This window comes from Rutilus rutilus (genome assembly GCF_951802725.1).
Source record: "Rutilus rutilus genome assembly, chromosome: 7".
NCBI classification, from domain to species: domain Eukaryota; kingdom Metazoa; phylum Chordata; class Actinopteri; order Cypriniformes; family Leuciscidae; genus Rutilus; species Rutilus rutilus.
The window spans coordinates 7,582,804-7,596,533 of record NC_140221.1 but is presented as its reverse complement, the minus strand read 5'-3'; the positions used below and the strand labels follow the sequence as shown (position 1 = coordinate 7,596,533).

Below are 13,730 nucleotides of genomic sequence, written 5' to 3'. Positions count from 1 at the left end.
ATTTACATTTTACATTTAGTCATTTAGCAGACGCTTTTATCCAAAGCGACTTACAAATTAGGACTAAATTAAGCGAGTCATCATGAAATGATAATATGGATAAATAATTTTGATGACATCATGCTGCACTTCAACTTCTCATCAGATTTTATGTCCAATCAAATGCTCTCTAGAATCTACAGCATCCCACCTCCAAATAGACGCTAAGAGCTAAAATACGCTCTTTGCACGAACGCTGCTGACGTATTTCCGGTAGAATCTCAGCCAGCGTCTTTACTTCTGCACTAGCGGGAAAACTTTCTTAAAATTCATTTTCTTAGAACGATTTTAGAAACCGATTCGCTAGTCGGATTTCGCATGATATGAGAGAATACTCACCCTCAAAGTTGTCGATGTAGCTCGAAATATATAATTTAAAGCCCTTCTCTTTCTTACTGTTAGGTGTGACCGCTAACTGCCTCACAATATTGTTAACATAATTCACGTTAACCACTGGAAGTTCTTGTAAACAGCGAGTGTAATTTACCATTATCTCCACCGAATGCAAAAACGGCTTCCGACGCAGCACCGGATGTAACTGGTAATCATAATCATACACTGTTCGTTCGTTGGCCAGAGGAGAACTGGCCCCGACTGAGCCTGTATTCTCCAAAGGTTTTTTTCTCCATTCTGTCACCTGATGGAGTTTTGGTTCCTTGCCACTGTCTCCTTTTTCACCTTTATTGCCATTGGCTTTTGGCTTGCTTAGTTGGGGACATTAAATTAAACATTTAATTTAATATTCAGCAATAATATTGATCTGCCTGCATTGACACCATTATATGAGAACTGAACTGAGCTGGACGATGACATCATGGTTTTCTCCAGAGCGGCTATATATATACATGAACTAAATGAATAACTTTTTTACAACAAAACTGAAACATCACTGAACTTACTTAAGCTGGACTGTGACGCTATTTTCTTCTGGAAACAAACTTTGTTGCTTTATTTTTCCAGTTATCTCTGTAAAGCTGCTTTGAAACAATCTGTATTGTAAAAAGCGCTATATAAATAAATGTGACTTGACTTGTCTTGACATTTACTATTTTATACATGGTGAATGGCGCATAGTGCACTATATAGGGGATAGGGAACGATTCAGACAGTGTAAATATGCTTTCCATTGAGGTGAATGAAGTCTGGTTTCATGTTAGTGTCACGTGAACTGCTGCAGCGCACACACAGTCTGCTCCGGTCCAGAGACAGCGAGTCAGCGCAGACCACAAATATACATATTGGACCCATTTGAATTTTGCAAAGAATGCTGTATTTTAAAGCGATATGGAGGAGAAATGGTTAGAGATTAGGAGGAAACTGGAGCTTTACTGAGCTCAACGGCTCTGGCCGAGCTGTAATATAAACAAAACGCTATTGGCTATTTAAAAAAAGGGGAGGAGCTGATCGATATGCCCCGCCCTGTCTTCCTGTTTCAGTGGAAATGACGTCAACACATTGAATAATGCTGCACGTTTCAAGGCACTTTATCCTTTTATTTACGAACTACCTTGCCAGATTGACGTTCCTCTGGACATTTCACTTTGAGAAATGTGAAATGTGTAAGAAGCAACATAATATAATTTTACAGAAATGTCACAGGCACGTTTTTCCACTGAGCCTGAGTTGGTTATCTCATTTGCTATACTGTATGTATTCAGTCAGTAAAAAATCTCAGCAAACACCAGCCTGCACCAAATGACTAGTAAGGTTGGATATAAATTGCCAAGTCTGTGAACATCCAGTAGTAGTAGTCCCTTGATGAGACAACTTCTCCAAGTAATCCCTTCTCGGGGGGGTTGGGAAACATTACTCAGAGCTTGATTATTCTATTGACTTTCCCCCAATGGAAACGTTTCCCCAACAAGAACGCACAAATTGGGTCCTGAAAGAGCCAGGCTGGCTCAAGCATGCTTGCGATCTATGCACACTTCATGTAGTCTGTTGAGTTCAATGTTGTGGAGCATGAACAGCCATTTGGTTTTATCCTCCCAGGCTTGATTGTCTCTCATGTTCATAAACGCTGCCACCTGTTATGTGCTCTAAACACCTGTGTTAATCAGGAAAGGAGAAACTGATTCGCAGCCATAACAGCCTGCTGTGCTGAGGTTCTGTTCTCCTGCTGGAAGACCCTAATAGTTCATGCTCAACATACTGCATATTAACTTAATGTTCCTAAACCTCCCTATTTTACCGCAACAGACACATCAGTAAATGTACAGGGTGAAGTCACCATTTTGTTTCGTTTATTACCGCACATGTCAAGGAGCATCTGTTTGTTTTGGTGATTATAGAGATTTTCTTTCTTTCCCTTCAGCGTCCTGTTGTGTTTCCTTGTTTGGTGTCTTTGTACTTTCTGGGTAACATGTATTCTGCATTCAGTTGGACATCTCTGTCTGACCTCTCCTCTGTCTGTCTGACACACATTTTGTTTTTTCTACTCCATTAGAATGCCGGTTTTGTTCTCCCTTTCTTTCTGCAGCCAGAGTAGTGTTTTAACAGCAAAAACCAAACAAAAGAGTCTATCCACCAACATTGTCTCTTCTCATGGATGAAGGCATTTAATAGCATTTTAGTGTGTGTAATTGATGTTCATTGAGTGTTAACCTACATTTTGCACCTACACTCTTATAAAAACAGGTTTTTTGCAGCACCTGAACCATTTTCACTGTATAGTGATAGTAGTGTATAGTCTAATGCCTGCTACGGACTGTGCGATTTCGGCAATCCTACAAGATCATTACAAATTACAATGTACGACATTGATCTAATAAACTTGGGTACATCATGTATGTAGACTGTACAGTGACCATAGAAATCGCCATGATTGGTCATCTTTAGTCTGGGACAGCCTAAAATCGTACAATGTATATGGGAGTAAGTGTTACCTTATTGGTTCTTCAGGTCAGTATTTTGAGTTATCTAAAAGACTTGTACTTTGCTAATGCAAATAATACAATGTAAATAATCACATAATTTTTAGAACAGCAAAATAAATAGGCTTTTTAAGACGAGCAAAACATACTCATATATTTTGATTGTGTCCAATCAACCTCTTTTCTCATTTCTTCCTTGAAAAAACATGAATAAAGTTTAAAATATACACCTTTACAATTCTCCAAAAAGTCATACTTTTTTTTGCACAGCATAAAGGTAAATGGTAACTGAATTAAAAAAATGTTTTATATAAAGTTCAGAAGTGGGTTGAGTAAAATGTTTTTGAATGTTTTCTATTTTAACATATTTTTAAATGAAATGTATCCCTGTGATTTAGAACGTTAGAATCATTAATATGCTGATTTGCTGCTCAAGAAACAATTCCTATTATTAACAATGTTGAAATCCATTTGTGATGCTGTGGAAAACATTTTTTTTCAGGATTCTTTAATGATAACAGCATTATTTATTTGTAATAGAAATATTTTATTATATTATAAATGTATTTACTGGCTTTTTTTATCCATCTTTGCCGAATTAAAGTATTAATTCCTTACCAGGAAGAAAAAAAGAATGATCAAATTGTGCATAAATACAAGAAACTAACCCTAACCGTAATTCTATTGTAAGTACATGTAGGCCTAGTTAATTAATATTGTTCAGTACCTATTTGAGTAAGTACAATGTAACTATGTCACCTTAAAATAAAGTGTAACCCTAATTTTGGCCCAATAACTAAGAGCACAGATGTGCACGCTATGTCCCACTTGAGATATTTGTAAAGAGCTGCTTGTGAATTCAATACCATGCAGTATAATACAGCTCTTCTAATGACTCCAATGACCCTTAGACCTTTATAGACTTTTACTTTTCTCATTACTTTTACGATTAGCTCATCTCAAAATGTCTCCTTTCAAATGAAAGAGTTGAATTTGTTCTGACATGGCCCTTTATTGTAAGAAGAATGGCCAAGCTTTTATTCATCTTTATGCCCAATAATATTTAATCTTGACCTTGGGTAGTGGAAATTAGCTCTGCCGTTGTAGGGAGCCACATTTGATGATATGAACATTTTCTTGTGTAATAACAGACGTTATCGTCCAAATGTAAATCAACCAATAAAGTTTTCAGTGTCACTCAGTGTCCAGTCAGTGCTGTTGGCACCAGTGATAGAGTACCTATTCATGCATAGCTAAACCAATGAAGGATTAAACCTATTTTGGCTGGGAACGCCTAATTCTGCCAGATGAGCTGTTTAATGTGGGCTGCTTTGAGGGCAAACAAGCCCCCTGGTCCGGCCCCTTGAATTTGCATAATTCCTTGGACATCTTAGTCCTTGTTATTGTTGTGCTCTGTTTATACATCAGTAGATTAGAGGTCATTTACATGTATATTTATGAAATGAAAAAGATAATGCGTAATGACGGTCTTGGCAGAAATCAGTGTGTTGAATGTAAACACGCATACAGCCAAAGCTGATTAAAGTGACAAAAGGGACACTGATCAACTGGCGACGCTCAAATTAAAGATTAAAGAACACAGACACAGTCAGATCATTTCCATAATGACCAACGCAATCTACCAGGTACCGTCTGGTTTAAGACGTGTAACACCAGTACATGGACGAGCGCAATCTAATACTCTCCTCCCATAAATTTAGGGAATTTTTCGCTAATTTTTCACTGCGTTTCTTTAGTAAATCCTGACAGTATTATTTTTTTTACGCCAAAAGAGGGTTTGCGCTGGCACAAGCTGTTAGTAAATCTGGCCCCAAGTCTTGCTTACTAAAAAAAAATATTAAAATGAACTGAATTGTGATTAAAACAAGGAAACAAATATTTGTCAGTTGGGTAAGAAAAATGTTTTCCCTTTGAAATAAGTTTATTTTTCTTGCCCCACTGACTGATTTTTCTTTTTCTTGGTTTAAGCGCAAACATGCTTATTTGTGATGATGATTTTTTTTTTTCCTCCAACAGAAAACAGGACGTTAAAGGGATGGTTTGGAGTAATTTCAACCTAGGGTCATTTGCACCATGATGTTGAGCCAAACACCACCTCTTGGTCAAACATTATTAAAGTTAGAGCTTATGTAGAGAAATCAGCCGGATGGCTTAGTGCAGGCGCTAATGGATCCAAGGATGTATCTCGTAAATTACCCCACTAATAATGCTCGGAATGGTACCAAACTTCTACAGTAGTACAAATAGGTTCTGTACTCATAAAACGAGGCATTGGAAGGTTTGCGAGTACATCAGGAGTTTATTTAAATAACACTTGCCTGACGGCTCATGCTACCGCTAACCCAGACGTCAAGGTCACTTCCGTGATTTGGGAAAATCCCGGTAAAGTCCTGGCAGAAAGCGATGCACAAGGATGTAGGCTCGAGTTCATGGTGCAAAGGACCCTAGGTTGAAATTACTCCGAACCACTTTAATACCTTAACCTGTTAACCGTTGCCAGTGCGCGGGCGCACTGAAGCGTTTTTTTTATATATATAGTTCAAAGTTACTATCAGATTTAATGTTATACCTTGACAAACTATACATCATTAAAAAGATATAAGACTCAAGTTTCAGTATTTGACCACTATTGTATTCTGAGAAACTTATAGCGACAGTTATTTCTTAATTTGTGTCAGGAGTTATGAAATGAAAAAATGAGTCGATACCTTTAATATGAATTATGCGCGTCAGCCGCTTTCATTCATAAAAAAACTCCCGTGCTGTCGTCATGACAGCGATACACAAAACAACGTCCTTCAGGGCTTTTAGCTCAAAAATGTGCAGATTTGGAGAAATATTGATATATTCTCATAGGTTTACATCAGATTTCTATAGACAGGAATAATATTTATTGAATTTATACCCAAATGCGTCGATGTAATCATTATGAGCGCTTGGATACTCTGATACTGTGTTTTTAATTCATACCAAACAGCCTGAGGGCGCTATATGCACAATAATAGTCCATATATGGAACATGAAGAAGAGCCATGATCATGTGACATTCCAGGACGTTAAAAATAAAGTCATTTGACATGGTCTTGAAAAACATTTAACTAAATACAGAGTTTTGGACTTATTATCTTCAGATTTTAAACATAGAATGTTTAGACATGTGGCTTTAGCTGTAGTGCATTTCTAGATTGCTCCAGTGCCAACTTCAATTTTATTTTCATGAGGATGTTTCATAAAAAATAATTTCTAATATCTTTACAAAACTTTGAAGCTATTTATAAAAAAAAATTTCATTATGACAATAATTAATTCTACATTTACAATAAACTGCCAGGTGTCAGCTTTCAAATGAGATCATACTTGTGCTTTTAGTACAAAGGGTTCATGAACTGTATGTGTTTCAGTTTAGGTATGTCATTTCTGGGGATTTTTCAAAAGTGGAGTTGCAGCTTAACAGGTTAAGTCATATTGCTTATGTATGTATATCTATTATAGATTTCTCAATAGAACACTAAGCAAAAAAACCATGTTGCGCAGTGAAGCATTACATTTAAATTGTTCATCTGTGCTTCTTTCCATGTTTTAGAAAATATTCTCATGAAACCCAGATATCTAACTGACAAACATCATTTTGACATTGGATGATTTCATGGTAGCTAAATGTGGGTTAATTGCTGATGATTGCAACGTGGGTCTCTTACTGTTCGCCTAGATAATTTCACCCCCTAGAGCTGCAGACGCAGAGGCTAAAGTGGGTCTCCTTACGCTATCCTCAGGGGGGCCAGCGGTTGTCAGAGAGCTCCACGCAAAGGCTCTCGAGAGAGTAAGTGACGGCCCCTACCATCCATCTCTCCCTCTCTCACATCCACCGTAATGAGCAGTTAAATGTAGCCTAGGATGCTGAGAATCACTTAGGAGGATTCCCTTAATGCATGTCTCCAGACAGCCCACAATTAAAATTTAAAAATGAATTTAAGCTCCTGCATAATTTACGCAGACCCCAAATTGCTAATGGGGTCGACAGCTGACAAAGAGCGGTGGGTTCGGCTGTTCGACTTTTTGTCTTTGTGTACGCGCCGCTGCCCAAACCGGGGCAGGCACACACTGGCACTCTAACTCAGCGGGGAGGTGCATCAGGTGCATTCTGGGATTGCTTTAGGAGGGGTTGTTTGTTTATTTTTTGGTAGTTGATTGTTTGTGTGACTTTTGTTTTCTCTGCTTGCAAGTTTCCTGAAGTCATGCATGTAATTTGTAGCAACTGTGCTCAAAATGGCATCTGCATAATTGTAATGTTAACATTTTTAATCACGGATGAGCTGGGTAACTCAGCTAAGCAATGCAGTAAATTACAGTAAATAACTGCAGTTGGTTCCTGGGCTTTATGCATGTAGGTCATTGTCCTTTTGGATGGCTAATTAAAAATAATCTCATGCAAATATACCCTTCTGTTCCATTATGTGTAGAGCTGTGTAGGTGTTACACTTGTGTAGTTTTAGCATCTATTTGAGTGTGTATGCCAATGGTTAAGCTAACACATATTACAATGATCTTTGAAATACTTGATTCTGATTGGTCAGTTGCATAATTCAATGGTGATTTTTTTTTTTTTTTGTCAAATGACCACTAAATTATACAATTGGCCAAGTTCATTGGAAAAACATGTCTCTAAACGTGTCTCTAGAACTCCAAAAAATGTACAAATGTACAAAAATAAATGTAAAAAATGTATTCCTTTCCTTTCCTTATCGGTAATTAAAGATGCACACTTTTCCTTGCACAAAATGATATGACCTTAAAACACTTACATAACTCAATCCAAATGTATGTTTTTTTCTGACATAGTAAACTTGCTCGGTAACTAATACAGCATTGTACTTGCAATGTGGAGCGATCGATTCCCATGAAACACGAGTCAAGACAAAAGAGCTCTAGGACTTGAAACCAGCTAAAATTGCATAGTTGCATTAGCAAATGCATTTTTATCTTGTGTTTGCTTTTAACACTATCATTTAAGTTTAGGGTAGGTGGTATTTTTTATTTTATTTTCCAAACATGATAAAGCATTAAAGGGATAGTTCACTTTGAAATTAATTTTTGATATGTTTTAGCTTACCTCAAGGGCATCCAAGATGTAGGTGTCTTTGTTTCCGCAGTAGTTTCAATTTTGATATTTTTAGGTCAAACCGTTCTTGTCTGTCAGTCATATAATGCAGGTCTATGGTCACTGGCTCAAAACACAAGCACAGAGTCCAAATTAAAACAATTCCCCACGTCCAAATGAAACAATTCCCCATCGTAAGTACACATTGATGGCCTAAGACACGAAACGAGCGGTTTGTGTGAGAAAACGAACAGTATTTATATCGTTGTTATCTCTTGAAAACAGCACACGTCCAAATGATCTGACGGCGCGGGCGGGTATAGATATATACATAGATGTCGCCTTGGCTACGGTTTCGTTCCAATGAACTGCAGTAGCGAAGGCGACATCTAGTGTATACATCTATACCCGCCAGCGGGCGGGTATAGATATATACACTAGATGTCGCTTGGCTACGGTTTCGTTCCAATGAACTGCAGTAGCCAAGGCGACATCTATGTATATATCTATACCCGCCCGCGCCGTCAGATCATTTGGACGTGTGCTGTTTTCAAGAGATAACAACGATATAAATACTGTTCGTTTTCTCACACAAACCGCTCGTTTCGTGTCTTAGGCCATCAATGTGTACTTACGATGGGGAATTGTTTCATTTGGACGATGGGGAATTGTTTTAATTTGGACTCTGTGCTTGTGTTTTGAGCCAGTGACCATAGACCTGCATTATATGACTGACAGACAAGAACGGTTTGACCTAAAAATATCAAAATTGAAACTACTGCGGAAACAAAGACACCTACATCTTGGATGCCCTTGAGGTAAGCTAAAACATATCAAAAATTAATTTCAAAGTGAACTATCCCTTTAAAGGGATATTTCACCACTGGAAAGATGAATGTTTATTTAAACTGGGTCATTTATGTAGTAGAAATGTGAAATCATTTTAGAAGTTGGTGCCTTCTAGACTGAGAAAAGCCAAAAAAATTATTTTTGGCTCATGTGGATGAGACAACAACTCCCAGAATGCACTTGCTTCGCTGCCCTACACGGCCACTCCCAAGCCACGCCTACCGGTTACAGAGGGCAGTATTGGAAGAAATGATACAACTAGGCTACTAGTTGACTCGAAACTGAAAAGACGCCATTTTATCGTGAGATCCCATCCCCTTTGGGCGGGTTGAAAACATGCAGAACTAGCTCCTACTAACAGCCAGTAGTTCTAGCCTCCTGCTCATTTCTAGCCTCTGGCCAAAAAAGCCTCAGATGACGCAAAATGACGATTTTTGTGTCATCTGAGGTCTTTTTCCAGACACACAATACAGAAATATCTCGTCTCAGGAGGACATGAGGGAGGGAAGCGCGGTCATTCGAAAATACTACCGGGTTTCTACTGATACAAAGCTTAATGCTAATCGGTATCCCTTTAACCTTTTAGTGTACCTCACCAGACATTTAATTTCTGAACTTACTACTAGCGTAGTAAAACATTATCAATATCATAGTTCATCTGTTTCTGATAAAACTGTGTTTAACTGGACATTTCCCTTTGAAAGTATCACGAAATGTGCAATGTAATTTACAGCATAATCATTTAGCAGAATGTCGCCACAGGCACCTTTTTTCCAATAAGCTTGGGTTGTACATAGCTGTGCTAGTCTCTTGTGTCACCATGTAGTCTATTTCTTGTCACATTATGCAGTTTCAACTCAAATCAATGTTTAATGTATTTGTTTATTTGGTAGGCATCTAATACATGAGGTATTGTGCAATCGGCCGGTCATTACTGCACAATAAACCTTTTCTGGGTGATTCATGATTCCGCATTTTTGTCCTGATCACCCTGTCTGGGTTTTATTTGGCAATAATGACTGGCTGACTGTACATTATCTCTTGCTCATTCAGTCAGAAATATAAGGTCAGATATCTCACAGCCTTTCCTACTGCATATGCATGAAGCAGTGCAGGTCAGAGTTTATTACACATTTTGTACAACAAGATAATCATTAGTTGAAAAAGTCAAAGGTTTTTATGTTATACACTCCTCGCCTTAGACAAATGTGGCTCTGTTGAAAAAACCTAGTGCTCCTTTCTGAGTATTTCCTGCACATTCACATATGCACACAAATAGTTTTGGTTACACTTTATTTCGATAGTCCACTTTAGACGTTCTGCTAACTATAAGTAACTTTACAACTACATGTCAACTAACTCTCATTAAAATGTAAGTAGACTGTTTGGTAGGGTTTGTAGCAGGGAATGACATTAACTTTTCTGCTCACCAGCCACTGTGGCTAGTGGTATATTAGGCTGCTGTCACTTTAAGACCTGACACATGAATCCATTATACTGTTACAAATGTGTTTTCTTTCTCAACTCTTTACATTCATTTAAAACATAGGCTAACTGACCGTTTTTACACGAATACTCGGCAAAACTGGCATTTTGACATTGTTTTGTGTGTATTTGACTGTTTATGCACAATAAGCAGCAAAAAATAACTGAAATTAGTACTGAGAGGCGGCTTTATGTGCGCACACTTTGGGTGTGAGCACAAAATCTGTGGGAATGAGTCAAATTATGTGCAATATGTGCAAACCCACATCAAATTTCAAGCTGTAACAGCAATAATTTTCATCCGGAGTAAATGAAATGAGTGAGTGAGGGGAGGCGGGATTGTGTGTCAACTCGCTGTCGGAGAGATGAGAGAACGAGAAAGCGCAGCTGCTATCATGTATCTGTTCTGTGGAACATGAGTATTGGAAGCGTTTCAGATATTTCAGCATCGATATGTATTCAAAAGTCAATATTTTTGACAACACTACATTGCTCTTAGTTTATTATTTCAGATGCCTTTTTAAAAGACTGACATAAATAAAAAAGTATATATATATATACATATATACACTACCGTTCACAAGTTTGGGGTCAGTAAGAATTATTTTATTTTATTTTGGAAAGAAGTTAAAGAAATTAATACTTTTATTCATCAAGGACACATTAAATTGATCAAAAGTGACAGTAAAGACATTTATAATGTTACAAAAGATTCTATTTCAAATAAATGTTGTTCTTTTGAACTTTCTATTCATCAAAGAATCCTGAGAAATAAAATGTATGACGGTTTCCACAGAAATCTGAACTGTTTTCAACACTGATAATAATCATAAATGTTTCTTGATCATCAAATCATCATATTAGAATGATTTCTGAAGGATCATGTGACACTGAAGACTGGAGTAATGATGCTGAAAATTCAGCTTTGATCACAGGAATAAATTACACTTTACTATATATTCACATAGAAAACAGCTGATTTACACTGGAATAATATTTCAAAATTTGTACTGTATTTTTAATCAAATAAACATAAAAAATCTTAGCGACCCCCAAACTTGTGAACGGCAGTATGTGTATATATATATGTGTGTGTGTGTATGTGTATGTATATGTATTATAGGCTATAAAAACCCACCAAAGTGGCTAGTAAGAGTGACTGTTACACGCCACTGCTGAAATCCACACGCATTCTGTTGGTGGACCATCAAAATAAAGTGTTGGCATATATTAAGCAGACCGTCTTCTAATACTCTAATGACTGCTAGTTGACATGAAGTTGCAAAGTTACTTGTAGTAAGTAGAATCTCTAAAGTGAACTATTGAAATAAAGTATCTCCATAGTTTTCTACACGGAAGACTCAACTCTCAATGGATACTAGAGATGCACCGATTACAATTTTCTAGGCCGATTCCGATTTCCGATTTTTCATTGAGTTTGACCTGCCGATACCGATTTTAGCCGATTCCGATTTAATTTTTTTCTAACCACTTTACAGCACACACAGATATTTATTTTCGATATTTTCTTTAACCCTTTCACGCGTAAGTTTAAAATATTCTAACTGACACCCCCACCCACAGAGTGAGTTTTTTCAAGGCGAACGTTCCCTTTAATGTTTCCATGGCGACGCGTCACGCGATACACCGCAGCCACAATAATACTGTATGACAGATGTGTCGCTTTTATTTCGCTTTTCCTTTTTTATTCAAAATATTCACAGACTTGCTTACCATGTCATCAACTAGCCTATCTGATATTCCGATTCTCAAATACGTGTAAGTGAGTGTGTTTGGTCGTTTAAAAACCTTTATAAATAATCTTGATCTATAATATGAGATGGGCGCCGCAATGTTGTCCTGTCAGCACATGAATTCATCAGTTTCTCCCGAAATAAATGCAAGAAAGAGGCCGGTGAACTGAGAAGAATAGAGTAAACTTTATAGTTACTTCCACTATGTTTGTCTGATATGAATAACACATGTCGGCAAATTATATTTGAATAGATTGTTATTGCTGCTTCCACAGACATCAGTGTGTATTTACCAAACTCCAAATGTATTGTTTTACTCGTGCTTATGTATATTTAAATATCTGAAACCTAAAATAAACATTATGAGGTTGAAAACACTGCTTAACGGTAGTTGTGATATATGACAGCGCTGAACACGTCCGACTCTGGCTCAGCGCCAGCCAACGCGCGAAAGCACAGTTTGAATCTGGCAGTTATGCGACGTCACTGAACATTCTAAATGTGGCACCGTAACGTTACTCTCAGGGGCACAGAAATAAAAATCCCATATGAGGCCGTACCTCTCAAAAGGTTAATCATGCGGCACCCGAGTGCATTTGACCGGCATAAAATCGGCATATGTCAGACTGACCGGCCGGTCGCCGGTCATGGCCGATCACGTGAAAATCGGCCAATTCCGGTCACGAGCCGATCAATCGGTGCATCTCTAATGGATACCAATAGAGTGCAACACACATGTTCCCGATGTATAAAAATCCCATTATGGGATAATATTGTATTAGGGCTGCACGATATGAGGAAAAGCTGCGATGTGCGATAACATTGTTTAATATTGCGATGACGATATGACTTGCGATAAATAGTCAAATGTGAATGTTAGCTATGCTGTTCCCATGTCTTAGTGCTTTCATAGGTTCTTTGCAAACCTAAACATTGAATAGCCTATTCCCACTGAATAAAGAAATCAAATCGCTTGAAACATGCTTTTATTGAACAAATTACACATAAATGAGGCATTATAACTATAAGAAATTAACGTTCAATTTCCCCTGCTCCTTTTAAAATATTTTCTTGTAAACTCAACAAAAACATCTCTCTTTGAATAAAACAAATGTGGGGAAAATAACTTTTATACTCAAATAAATAAATAGAAATAAAAATGGCCTTTTAAAATAACTGTAATGGCTCATATTTATTCAGCGATCGGCGGGAAAAGGTCATCTGTACGGAATATCGTTGTGTACGGAACATGGTTAGTCTACTTTACCTGTGTTTGTAACGCGTCATCTCTCCTGAATCCAAAATAATTCCATATAGCTGAAGTGCTGTTCTTTTTCACCACAAGGTCTTCGTCAGCCACCACATTTTCCTCACTCTTGGCTTGGCGCATGTAATTATTCATCGTGTCAGGCTGTCTGTTGCGATGTGTTCATCGCGCAACTTCATATCGCGATGACGATGAAAATTCGATGTATCGTTCAGCCCTAATTTGTATATAAACTTGTGAAATATTAAGGGCAAAAATACATAAGCAACAAAAGCTGCTATAAACGTTTACCTATGCATACAATTCACTGCAGTTTCCAGCTTAAATAAGTGGCAGTAAAACAC

General features: G+C 37.5%; 1 protein-coding gene across 1 annotated transcript in view; it reads left to right on the top strand.

The window, feature by feature from the left end:
* Positions 1-13,730, top strand: part of tmem132e (transmembrane protein 132E) — a 354,664-nt gene that overhangs the window by 164,117 nt on the left and 176,817 nt on the right. The gene's annotated exons all lie outside the window — the stretch shown is intronic.